Source organism: Symphalangus syndactylus, chromosome 6 (assembly GCF_028878055.3).
Source record: "Symphalangus syndactylus isolate Jambi chromosome 6, NHGRI_mSymSyn1-v2.1_pri, whole genome shotgun sequence".
In the NCBI taxonomy this organism is placed as follows: Eukaryota; Metazoa; Chordata; class Mammalia; order Primates; family Hylobatidae; genus Symphalangus; species Symphalangus syndactylus.
In genome coordinates, this window is record NC_072428.2 from 70,980,709 (window position 1) to 70,995,027 (window position 14,319).

The window sequence follows — 14,319 nt, forward strand, 5'->3', positions numbered from 1 at the left end:
AAAGAGTTGGAACCAACCCAAATGTGCAACAACAATAGACTGGATTAAGAAAATGTGGCACATATACACCATGGAATACTATGCAGCCATAAAAAATGATGAGTTCATGTCCTTTGTAGGGACATGGATGAAACTGGAAAACATCATTCTCAGTAAACTATCGCAAGGACAAAAAACCAAACACCGCACGTTCTCACTCATAGGTGGGAATTGAACAATGAGAACTCATGGACACAGGAAGGGGAACATCACACTCCGGGGACTGTTGTGGGGTGGGGGGAGGGGGGAGGGACAGCATTAGGAGATACACCTAATGCTAAATGACGAGTTAATGGGTGCAGGAAATCAACATGGCACATGGATACATATGTAACAAACCTGCACATTGTGCACATATACCCTAAAACACTAAAGTATAATTTAAAAAAATAAAAATAAATAAAAAAATAAGAAAAAGCAAAAAAAAAAAAAAAGAAAATAAGCACTCTTTTTATTCTTTGTAAGATAAGATATCCACCACTTCATTATTCTACCCCAGCCTGGTTCAAATATACAACTAAGACAAATGATTTACAGTGTGTACAAACTGAAAACATACTCTCTGAAAAAGGAATCAGATTTAAAAAAGAACGTACATCGTATGATTTTATTTACCTGAATGTAAAAACATAAAAATTATATTAAGTGCTGTCAAGGAATGGGGGAGGGTGAGTGGAGAATAAATGTTAATGTGTATTGGGATTCTTCTGGAAGTGATAAAAGTGCATAGGCAGTAGAGAGCTCTGATGCCTGCACAAGTGTGATATACTAACAATCTCTGAATTAAATACATTAGAACATGACTTTCACGGTAAGTGAATGAACCTCAACAAAACTAGTACAAAAAAATTATTGGTGTTCTAGTAAAGATTCCACAATAATTTATTAAATAAAATAACTTAATTAACAAATGTACACATTCAAGGTGGTTATCCCATTTATAACCATAAAGTAATTACATTCCATGAAGTTACAATGAGCTCACAGGCTCTCACACGTAGGGTCTTAGGACACTATTTGCCTCATATATGGGAGGTCAAAATAAATCATCATGAAACCAACTTTTCATGTACAACCAAAGCAAAAGAATGGCCTCAGAGGGGAAGAGAAGGAGGAAGGAGGAAAACCATAGAAAAGAGAACCTTTAGAAACATCAAAAAAACTCACAGATCCGTTATCATAATCCAGAAACACCCCAACCCGACCCAGAGGCCTTTGCACATACTGAATTAAAGGTGGAGAGTTGGTGGAGAGACTACAGTGATTCCTCCTTTTTGAGGAAATTAAAAAAAATGTTTCTGGTCGGGCGCGGTGGCTCACGCCTGTAATCCCAGCACTTTGGGAGGCCGAGGTAGACAGATCAGGAGGTCAGGAGATCGAGACCATCCTGGTTAATACGGTGAAACCACGTCTCTACTAAAAATACAAAAAATTAGCTGGGCGCAGTGGCGGGCGCCTGTACTTCCAGCTACTCGGGTGGCTAAGCCAGGAGAATGGCGGGAACTCAGGAGGCGGAGCTTGCAGTGAGCCGAGATTGCGCCACTGCACTCCGGGCTGGGAGAAAGAGCGAGACACCGTCTCAAAAAAAAAAAAAAAAAAAAAAAAAAACTTTCGTCAGAATCAATAACGATATTGGCATCTGCAGCCCTGAAATCTCTACAGACTCCCAGAATCCAGTTGGAGGAGAGGGTCACATCCACCTCCCAGAAATGCCTGCGGGAGGTGAATGCTTGTGCTCCCCATGCAGCAAAGCTCCCCACTCCCTGGGGATCCACGGGAGCACTGAGATGGTCATCTCCAAATATCACATATCTCACATCCTCAGAAAGGCTTATATAGCAAGGAATCATTTCCGTGCTCAGAGCATTATCCACTGACAAGGAAAAAATATTATATTAGTGAGTGCTATGAGGGACAGAGGCTCTGTGCCCAATTATTCACTTCATTTGCTCTTCTTCCAAGAAAATACAGAAAAAAGGAAGCCAAGAGAGTTCAGCCCCATGTATCCATGAAGATGAAATGTTATTACACCACTACAGCACATACAATTATGTATTATTACTTAAATAATAGAGAAAAAATGTGACCATCTCACTGGGTGAAGTAATGATTTAATGTCTGTCTCTGCATAGTTTGTTTCAGGACATATCTAAAATGTTTTTTTGTCTTCAATAGAAAAATCTTCTTGTATTATTTGTGTTTAAGATCATCAACAGGTAGACATCAATTTGCTGTGATGTGAGAATTTATTGGAATGTAAGTAACGCCTGTTATAGTCTCAAACATAAAAAATTTGGTAGAAATTAACACATGTAAAATTTATAAGTTTCTGAGAAGAATACTCTGGCTTTACATTATCTGTTTAGCTCCTGATTCAATCTACTCTGGGGTCCTGCCCTCTGCTACTTAGACCTGCTCTCTAGAATGGGCCTAACATGGTTCAGCCACGTTCACAGATCCCTCACTTTTCACTTGTTTTGATATGTATCTGATGGCATTAGAATTGTTCTGATTATGGATATTTCAGTCATTTTCTTTGTTGATCAAAATGTTCTGATTTTGTAAATAATAAAGGTTACTTGTAGAAGGCATGTAAATGCACATAGAATAGAAAGAATTAGAAACCATTATGCCAAATCTAAGCCTTCAAAATTGAATTAAATTGAATAAATATGAAATTCTGATGCCACTATGAGAACCAGTGTCTTCATAACTATATGATCTGAATATTCTTTGTCCTCTTATTCTGCAGATAAAGTATGTATCTTTCTTTACATTTTCATCAAACTGTAAGTCCGGAAATTGAGTTTTGATCATTGTAATATTACTATGAAGGTTGAGAAGATGCACATGTTTTGGAAAAGTATGTATTACCTACATGTCAAAACTAATAAAACTTAAGTGGGAAAAGCCTCAACCAAGGGACCCAATAAAGAAATAATTTGAGGCTGGACGGCCAAGCAGCTGGCTCTTGCCTCTGAAGTTGTTGAGCATGTCTAGGACTCCAGTTATGCGCCATGAAGTGAGCTCTGGGTTCACTGGCTGGGGCTTTTGCATCTGTGCCAAATCAGTCCTGCAAAACAAATGGCCACAGCTATAGTTCCAGGCCCAGAGTTAATCACACAGTCATACAAAGATATCACATTTTCATATAAGATGTTTCCTCAGAATTCTGCCCGTTTTGGTTAACTGGTTGTACATTTTATTCCACACTCTAGGGGCCATAAGGATGTTACTTTTTCTAAATTTTACTTCCATAAAAACCCAATTTCCCCAGATATGTTATCCTCACACATTACACAACTTCTAAAGTCATTAAAAGTCATTGCCTCCATCTGCCCATCACACCCCCTGAGGGTAGGCAGAAATCTTGGGAATATTTCAGAGAGCAGAAAACTCAGACAAAAACCTTTGGGACTTCAGGCTGCAGTTGTCACTAATGCTAGTCAGTGTGTAACAAAGAATGTTCACTGAGACAAAAGGCTTTAATCTTTTGTGCAAATCAAAGGAGTCTAATTCCAGCCTGAGAACCCTGCTGCTGACGGTCCTGAGGCAACCATTTTCCTGAGGTCTTTCCTATAACTGGGTGTACGGTGATGGAGCAGGCCCGGGTCATTGATGCTTTTAGGAACAAAACATCCCTCCTCAGCCCATCCTTAGGGAAACTCTCTCCTCCCTCTGTCTTTTTTTTTTTTAACCTCTGACCCCTCTAGAGTAGAAGATGCCACTATGATTCCTCAGAGTAATTTTGTATTAAGATCTGTGGGGTATGGCTGGTCAGGATGGATGGATTGGGAGAACAAACTTCCAAATGACAAATTGTTTTTATGTATATTTTAATTCATACAAATTTTAAGATGAAAACTTTCCAGACCCAAGAGAAGAAGACCTCAGGCCGTCTTTTGAAATAAAATTGGAAATAGCCCCTGACAACGATGTTAATACTCAAAATGTATACATGCCCTTCATTCACAAGAGAACAAACTTTTCAGAAATAGCATTGTTTTTAGTGTAAACTCACCTTGCTGATACATTTCCCACATCCTGCAAAAAAATAAAAGATAATATTAATTATGAGAGATTTTTCCTTCTGCATCTTTTCTCACACTCTTGTTTCTTTCTGTTTTAGTGTTTTAATAATGTATATCTTTTTATTTCCTGCTAAGGAATCATTCAAGCCTAGATTAATAACAGAACCTCAACTAAACAATAAATAGCTTCATCAGTGGGCATTAAGAAGAAAGGAGCTCAGCAAGAGATGGTGGAGTAAAGCAAGGATATCTAGGTTTCCAGTGTCATTCATTTCCTAACCTTATTTCCAAGGAAAGCTCTGACCACACATGACAACTATTAAAAGAAAACAGAGAACCATATGAGAAACAGAGTACATGGACATTGATGAGCAGCTTTGAGAAATCTTGCCCAGGGAAGGGGAAACCCCTCAATGTCTTCAGCAAATCACTGTTGTCTGGGACATCAGAGTGAGGAGGAACTAGGGCATGTAAATGGATTATTACTAACCTTCCCCTGGCCTAGAGTTCTAATGATTTTGGATGATCTCTCTGTGTGGATAGTACTCCAAATTATATTGAAGAGAACTTTGTTATATGTTATCAGCTAAAATGGCAAAAATTTCCCAAAGATTACCAAAGTATGCAGTAATAAGTGAATGGAGAAAGGAAATGGTGGAAGTCAGACAGCATGTGTCACTTAGCTTAGAGCAGTGACATATGCAGGTGATATTTGCATGTCCTGGCAGCACTGTCCAGCAAAGGCTTCCTGTCTCTGAGGATGGACCCTCCCTCCTCACCTAGAGCAGCTCCACGTCAGGCATGCGGCATGTCTCCCACAGCTCTCTGTACATGTCTTTCGTCCCTTCTAAATGTTGGGTCATTCTCACTTGACTGTCTTGTAGTTGTTAGAAAAGCTCTTTTGCTTGTCTTTCCAGTGCCTGCAGATGCAGTTGCTCCTCCTCTTCGAGAAATATATGCATCTTTTGATATTGAATACTGATTATCCTCTTCCTTAATGACACACAGTGCTGCAGAGACGTTTGGTTAAAAGGATTACATGTTCTCACTCTCAATAGAAAACTTCAAATAATTATATGCTGGGTGTAATCAAGCAACTTATAAACTTTCTGCCTCACTCCTGCAAGGAGTCTTGAATATTTGCTATCTTTTTCTGTCCATCTTTTTCAATGTTCCTATTCTCTCTCCCTTTTTAAATCAAGCCTTTATAAAGACTCCTGGTTTCTGTCACTGTGACGCTTCTTCACATTTGTTACTGAGTCAATTATTTCCTCTATTAATCTCTCTTTTAGGATTTTTCCATGTCTGATTCGCCTACATGTTAAAAAACATTTAACCATACACCGTATTATGCAGTTTTTTTTTACTTTTACCATATTTTTACTCTATATACTATTCTATTGCTTTCACCTTCCTCATACCCAAACTTAGTGAAATGTTGTCTCATCTGCAGTGTCTGAAAAGGTTGATACCAACCTTCAAATGTGAACTAGAATAGACATCATGCCGTTTACCTATACACTAGATTTAATTTGGCTAGCTTGTGTGGGCTTCTCTGTTTGCAACTGCTATTATATCAATTGAAATCACTACATTTTCTTGGATGAAATAACTATCTTTCAACTGGTAGTTTGAATTTAGCTAAAAATTATAAGCTAATATCATGTTTATTTGCATAAAAATAAAGAAAACATTTTCATTCTTACCTCTAACGAATGAAATTTGCTAGTTTCCTGATTTAGATTGTTTCGTGTCTCTTGATTGATTTTCCATAAATAGTCCGTTTCCTTTATAAGTTTCTCCTGCAAAAGAAGCAGGAAGTTTAGCAATAATGAAGACAATATAGTAGATTTCATCCCCTTATCAATAAAAAAAAGGCTGTCATTGAAAGAAACATAAATTAAGTTAGAGTGGAGTGGTCAGATTTTTCCAAATTAAACACATTTGGTTCTAATAATTTAGATGTGAAAAGTGATAGAAACATAATAGAGAGTTTTAAGGGACCCTTCAGATAATATCATCAATTTTCTGAGAAACTGGCTTTTATATAACCTGACTTTGAACAGTGTTCTTGGTGCTGGCCACCTGCTCCACAGCTCCATTCTATATGTTTGAACAACGTTTCCAAGGAAACCTCCTTTAGTGAAGTCTCAACACAGCTATGATTAGAGTGCCAAATTAGTCAGCAACATTGAAAGGACACCTTTATGTGTCATGATTGACATGGAATAATCACCCCCTCCACCATCTGCATTCTCATCACCGTCATTATCATAGGCCCTCATCATTCTTATTTGGGAATCTACATAATTCACACTGCCTTAGCGGCATCACGTACCCTGCATTCCTCAGCAGCCCATCCTTTTGGGCTGTGGATGTGAGCCATGTGCTCTGGTGACTCAGCGCAGGGCCCACAGAGCAATCTCTTGTCAGCCTCACAGAAGCTCCTTAGTCTCCTCATGGAGCACACCGATATTGTGTGAGCTGTTGATGTTCTGAGGTCTGGTCTGTCTGGCTAGGGAAGCCAGCTTTTTGAGTGCCACACTGGTGTTGAAGTTGGGCTTCTCTGAGATTTGTCTGCACAAAGGGCAGTGAATTGATGCTCTGCCTTCTTCTGAGCAGAGGCAGAGGCAGGGCCTGCAAAAGCTGTGCCCACAGTCAATGGTGACCGGGTCTATGAGGTATTTCAGGCAAATGCAGCAAATGAGCTCATTCTGGGAGACTCGCAGGGCATCTGAATCCGTGTTTCTGAAAATTAAATAAAGAAAGTGAGAATTTCTTTCTCTTATTTTTATTTGTCCCGATGAAAAGGAAAAAAAGGCTGGTGGACAATTTTCCTTGTCTACTTGAGCTCTGTCCAATATGTCTAATAAGTTGGTTCCAGTACAAACTGAGAAATAGTAAACGCAAACATGCTGGATTTATAAAGTTTTCCCTCAATAGTCATCGAACATTCAGTCCAGGACTCCCTGAGATACCAAGATCCTAAGATGTTCAAGTCTCTTATTAGTAAATGGTGTGGGATTTGTATGTAACCTAAATCTATCCTCCTGAATACTTTATGTCTAGATTACTTTGAATGCCTAATACAATGTAAATGCTATATAAATACTTGTAATGTCATACTGTTTAGGAACAGCAAGAAGATTAAAAATATGTACATGTTTGGCAGGGCGTGGTCACTCATGCCTGTAATCCCAGCACTTTGGGAGGCCGAGGCGGGCGGATCACAAGGTCAGGAGATCGAGACCATCCTGGCTAACACGGTGAAACCCCGTTTCTATTAAAAATACAAAAAATTAGCAGGGCTTGGTGGCACATGCCTGTAGTCCCAGCTATTCGGGAGGCTGAGGCAGGAGAATAGCTTGAAACCAGGAGGCGGAGGTTTCAGTGAGCCGAGATCACACCACTGCACTCCAGCATGGGTAATAGAGTGAGACTCTGTCTCAAAAAAAAAAAAGTACATGTTCAGTACAGCTGCTTTATTCTCCCTCTAAATATTTTTTATCTGAGATTAGTTGAATTCACTGGTATGAAATTATGGATATGAACAACCGTGATGCAAATGAGAAAATGAGACAACAGTACTCATGGCATTTTTGTTAAACAAGCTGTGCTCTCAATCATTCCCAGTTACTTAGACAAGCTTAAAGCCTGGGCAGAGGGTAAAAGCAGGGATGATTTCTGAGTCACTTATATAAGATGATTAACGAAGAGGCACATTCTGAATGTCATCCTGTCTCTGTCATGCTATCTCTCTCACTGATTCCATGATGATAATATATGAAAGACACTAAGTATCTATGGTATTATTCTATACTCCCTGCCTCCAAACTCACTTATGAAGTTTGCTCAGACAATTATAAATAAAGTAGCTTTTATCTAAGATTGATTAATCAGAGTGAGTGGACTGTCAACTCCTAAAATTATCAATCATTAAATTTGTCGTTTTAACTTTAATATCAAAACTCTTCCTTTCAATACATTAAATGTAAATAATATCTATTATTTTTAATTAGGAAAGTTTTTTCCCATAGTCAATTCAGATGATTAGAGAGAACACTTTCACATTCTGAAATAGCCAATGTTTCACCTATAATAATTAACAAGATTAATCAACAATTAATTATCTTCTAAAATAACAAAAAAAATTAGATATGTATTGGGTTTTCCACTCTACACTAGAAAATCCAGAAATGCAGTTAATGGAAGCGTGGCCGCCAGTTCACCTTTCCCCTTAATGACTTGGAAGTTGCAGCTTCTTGGGAGCCCTTGCCACTTGGTTAGATCTATTGATCTATTTTCTTTCTTTCTTTCTTTTTTTTGTTGTTGAGATGCAGTCTCACTCAGTCACCCAGGCTGGAGGGCAGTGGCACGATCTCAGCTTACTGCAACCTCCACCTCCCAGGTTCAAGCAATTCTCCTGCTGCAGCCTCCCAAGTAGCTGGTATTACAGGCGCCCACTACCATGCCAGGATAATTTTTTTGTAATTTTAGTGGAGACCGGGTTTCACCATGTTGGCCAGGCTGGTGTCTAACTCTAGACCTCAAGCGATATGCCTGCCTTGGCTTCTCAAAGTGCTAGGCTGCAAACATGAGCCATCATGCCCGGCCGATTAAATCTATTTTCAACAGCTTTCAAATCTAATCTGCAAACTGCAAATTTTGAAGAGACAGCAAATAAGATCTTTGCAACAAGAATTTTCAAAGTAATTCAACATTTTTAACATTCACTTTGGCGTACATTATAACCACTACTACATGCCCACATTCTAATGAACATTTTAGGTATTTTATGGGTTCTATCATTGCATGAAACTATGGAAATATATCTTTTCACACTTAGGAAAAATCTAACAATACAGAAAACAGTCACATAAAAAGAATCAAATAGCAAGGGAACACAAACCATATCTTACAAACTGAAGATACTTTATATTGATTTTCTATAAAATCACTAAGACGGTTATTTGTTTGCTTAGAAAAGACCCAAGCATGCTGCCAGGTAAATTTAAAGTATTTTTAAGAGTAAAAGTGAGCATGATGGTTTTGCTGCACATTTTATACTCACAAGGCTACTATGGATGGTCTCAGTCTAGAAGCTCTGTAGACATCCAGATTAGAAGTAACTCCTGGTGCTCCAAAGCCCAGCCACAAATCCACTGGGTCCTCACTGAAGGAGAGAGAAGTCTCTTGACAAGCACCCTTTTAAAGTGTATGGACCCACGAAAGCCCACACCCACTTCCTGAGGTGGATTAGATTGCATAGAAACCGGTAAATTGGCGGATTAGGTTTATAAAGTATTGAAAACCACACTTGGGTGCTCAAAGCTCAACAGAGAAGTTTGGAATGAGATGCAAGAAAGTTGACTTAACACAGGGTACTCAAAGAAGTATTTTAAGTACAACAATTATTTCACCAAATATTATCACATGCTAAGTTTTGTTTTGTTTTGTTTTTGTTTTTGTTTGTTTGAGATGGTATCTTGCTCTGTTGCCAAGGCTGGAGTGCAATGGCTTGGTCTCAGCTCACTGCAACCTCTGCCTCTCGAGTTCAAGCGATTCTCCTGCCTCACCTTCCCAAGTGGCTGGGATTACAGTCGCCCACCACTACGCCCAATTAATTTTTGTAGTTCTAGTAGAGATGGGGTTTCACCATGTCGCTCAGGCTGGTCTCAAACTCCTGATCTCAGGTAATCTGCCCACCTTGGCCTCCCAAAGTGCTGGGATTACAAGCATGAGCCACTGCACCGGGCCACATGCTAACTTTAAAATTTTGTTTCTCACTCCGTTTTAAAATTATAATTGCTTAAGTGCCTAGCAGTTATTTATCTGAATATGTTCAAAGATAAAACATTAACTGGGATTACCAACACATCTGTGCTGTGTAACTCTCTTGTTTAAAAAAGTATAACAAGGAACTTAATTGTGTTTCACAAAATTGTACATATAATGGTTGATATAATTAGCTGTTTTTCTTTTTTTTACTATTTTATGACTGTTTCCTAATGATGGATTTGTATGAAAATAAAGTCTGTTTTTTATTTATCCATCTTTTTGAATAATTGTAAAACTGAAAATTTACATATATATGTACATAACTATCTATAACAATGTTATGTATTCATATTTTTAAAATTATATAATAATTAATTTACACAATAATAATTATTATTACTTTTTTTTTTGACATGCTGTCTCCCTCTGTCAACCAGGCTGGAGTGCAATGGCACCATCTCAGCTTACTGCAAACTCTGCCTCCCAGGTTCAAGTGATTTTCCTGCCTTAGTCTCCCGAGTAGCTGGGATTACAGGTGTCTGCCACCGTGAGTGGCTAATTTTGGTATTTTTAGTAGAGATAAGGTTTCACCAAGTTGGCCAGGCTGGTCTCGAAATCCTGACCTCAGGTGATCCACCCATCTCGGGCTCCCAAAGTGCTGGGATTACAGGCATGAGCCATGGCACCTGGCTGTTATTTACACAATAATTATGTCCATAATTATCTTTAATAGTGCATGAAAGTTATTTGTAACACAGTTGCCATACTAACAGATTTTGTTGTCTTTTACCATGATTTAATAAATCACCAATGTTTATACATAGTTATATTCATAAATTATCTAATGTTTGGGGATTTAGGTCATTTCTGTAAACTTAAAATTAACAAACCTTGCTAGAAGTTGAAAAAGTAGAAATCTATATAAAAGTCGCCATTTATATATTAAGAGACATTTAAAAAATTATAAAATTCATAAAAGCCAGCATATCCCAGAAAAAGATGAAGTGGCTGTCTTTTTAATCAGTCCATGGCACTGCAAATTAGTATGTTTTCTGAAGTGTCATTTGATCAGCATTATGCTTCAAAAAATATATCCAATAAAGTTAAGAAAAGGTAATCATAGATATATATATATATGCAGACATTTCCACAAATGTTGTTCTTTGAAAACAGATTCAAACACTTCTTAAAATGTTGCATATTATCTACCTAAGTGTAGAGAAGAAAGACTTTCTGGTATTCTCACTTCTCAGTAAAAATTTGATTCTCCATTTTGTAGACTGCACTGTATTAGACAGAAATAAACAATAAGCAACTTATGAGATGCATATGAAAGAATAAAAAATAGTTGCAAATTTTAGTGCTAGAAGCTGAAAAAGTTATCTATTTTACTACAAATATGTTATCATGCAGGGTAGGTAAGAGAGAAAAGGCAGTATTTCCTTACGTAACTAAAAAATACTCTGTCATTTAAGTGAAAATATCAGACATTTATTGATCACCAATTCTGTGCTAAAAACTGTTCTAAGTGCTTCACATGTTCTAGCTTACTTAATTGTTACAGCAACCCCATAAGATAAATAATATTTTATACTCATTTAAAGATTAAGAAACGTAAGAACAGGAAACCTGAATAATTTGTCCATAGGCATAGTCTAATTAAGTAGGAGAACTAGGGTTTGAAACCAGGCAGTCTGTCCCTGAACACTGTTTTCCTTTCAGTGACATTAAATATGTTGCCAAAGTATCTTCCTAAGCCACCAAATTACATACAATATTTTGGGGGGACGCTTCTTGCATGCTGGCAGAATTGATTGAAAGTTGACAAAGCCTTCAAGTATTGTGCAGGCTTTGGTCCACTTTTTTGAATAATAATATGCACACTGTCCTACATCTACCATACTGTCCAACCCTCTATCAATGACATCACAAAAACCCTGTGGGCATGCTCGGCCAAACCCCATAACAAAGGCATTGTGGAAAACCTAGTGTGCAGTGCAGCTCTTCTTTTCAAAGCACAGAATGTCTCAGAGGGTCTCTTATGTGCGCTACTCTGATTACTCACAAAATAAATGTCTGCTATGGACTCTCCTTACTGGTAGAGATTGGAGCCAAAATTGTAACAAACCCTCACGTTCTGCACATGTATCCCAAAAATTAAAGTAAAATTTAAAAAAAAGTGTAAAAAAAACCAAGACTAAGTCCTTAAGGAGCTCATGGTCTAGTAGTTCATACAAAGGAAGAGACAGTCATCCTAAAAGTCTTCCTAAAAGAAATGACACCTAAGCTGAAACCCAAAGGATGAGGTTAGTCTTATCTTTTCTGATAGTAAAGTCTAAGTGACAGCAGTTGTCATGAGAAAAGATTGTGGGGCCTGGCATGGTGGCTCATGCCTGTAATCTCAGCATTTTGGGAGGCCGAGGTGGCTTGACCGGTCAAGCTAGGAAGTTCAAGACCAGGCTAGGCAACATGGTGAAACTCCATCTCCACAAAAAATACAAAAACTAGACAGGCATGAGGGTGCATGCCTGTAACCTCAGCTAAGTCTTAGGCTGGACAATTGCCTGAGCCCAGGAGGCTGAGGTTGCATTGAGCAGGGATTGTGCCACTGACTGTAGCCTGGGTGACAGAGTGTGACCCTGTCTCACACACACACACACAAAATATTAGTTCTGTTCTCTTCCTGGGTTGACATCCTTCTATTCTCTCTAGGCCAGAATGCTTTCTGAAATGGAAATGTGCCTATATTCCTACCTGCTTAACCTTATTATGGGATTTTGATAAACTAAAAGAAAGTAGTTACACTCCTCTTGATGTCTTCCAAAACGTACTTGATGTATTTGGTGCTCAGTGTATGAATTGTTCTTCCCACAAATGCCTTGGATTCTAGTAAGGGTGAGTTCCTTGTATTTCTTTAACTTGCCACAATCATCCATACTTCTATTATTTTGTATAACATGATTACATTGTCAGTGGAAATATAAATAAATAAAATTACTTTGAAGCGCTGTGGCATTGCCCAATAGAATTGCAGATCCACCAATTTTATAACCCAGACATTCCAGTTATCGGAAGATACTGTCTGGAAAGAGAATCTATTGGCTATTTACATTAGGAGACATGTTCACAAAATCAAAATACAAAAATCACTCCAAATGTACAACAGCAGAAAATGAACAAATATATATCATTGTGCACCATTTATCCAACTTTGGGTTTCCACTACAAACTCACTCTTGATTGTTTACATAAATAGATCTGGACTCTTTAAATATTTTTTTCTTTGCCACATGTTAAAATGTCAATCTGTGTGAGTAGAAAGCATTGGAGAGAAATTCCAAAAATGCGCTTCCAATCTGCTTTGGAAATGACACCTCCAGTGTCTGGCCCGGAGGGCATACAGGGATACACCAATGCCCAGATTGTGTAGTTCAGGCAGTTGCTATAGCATCCACTTCCTGAAGTTCATGGTGGCGAGGAGAACTGAGCAGCCACGAGCTTCTCCTGATACTGCCCTTTGCCAAATCTGAGGTGGAGCCTGTCTGGCATGACATTTCTTTGTAAACAGCATTACAAGTGGCCCAGAAGGCAAGTTTCTGGGGAGCTCTGAAGTGTGGATTTAAAGCAAGTTTTTCAAGCGCAACAGCACAGCGACTTCTTAACATTCAGTGAGGCCAAGGGGTGAGGGGACTCTTCATTGGCTACTCCAACTTCACCCTGGAAACAATGGCAATTCCTTATATGTGCTCATCACGTATTATTTAGACTTCTTACGTTCTACTACACAGTATTTCCTTGCTCAAATGCTGTTATAATTAATCATTCTTTATATTAAGTTTCCCTATTCACATTATTATATGTTTTCTCTGTCTTGACAGACCCTGAATCTTCCTTTCATTTGAATAAACGTTATCCGCCTGTATCTATCTATGTATCTATCTATGTATCTATGTGTCTATGTATCTATCTATCTATCATCTATCTATCTATCTATCTATCTATCTATCTATCTATCAATCTACTTACTTATCTATGTATCTGAACACTTAAAGACCAGTGGAAAAAAATCAAGTACCACAGAACTATACATGGTATGATTTTATTTTAAAAAGTTTAAAACTACCTAAAGCCAAACCATAAAACATGTAAATAATATAGCCATGTGTGATAAAATTATAAAGAATAACAGAGGAAATAAAGATAAACACAAAATTCAAGACAGTGAAAAAGCACAACTGTCATTAGTGCACGGGAACCCAAACATATTGGAAATGTTATTTTCTTAACATGGCTAGTAGGTTCACAAATGTTCATTACTATTTTTCTCTATACTTGTGTGTTGTATTATAGTCTTTTACGTAAATAAAATATTTTAATACAAAATAATGATTTCTTATGCTATAGAGTGATTACATATACTAAAAGTGTAATTTAATCAGTGTCCCAACTAGTGCGCTGAGATAGTGATCCT

General features: G+C 37.9%; 1 pseudogene; it reads right to left on the reverse strand.

The window, feature by feature from the left end:
- Positions 1 to 1,104: 1,104 nt before the first annotated feature.
- On the reverse strand, positions 1,105 to 12,784 carry LOC129485311 (putative tripartite motif-containing protein 64B; annotated as a pseudogene).
- Positions 12,785 to 14,319: the final 1,535 nt, after the last annotated feature.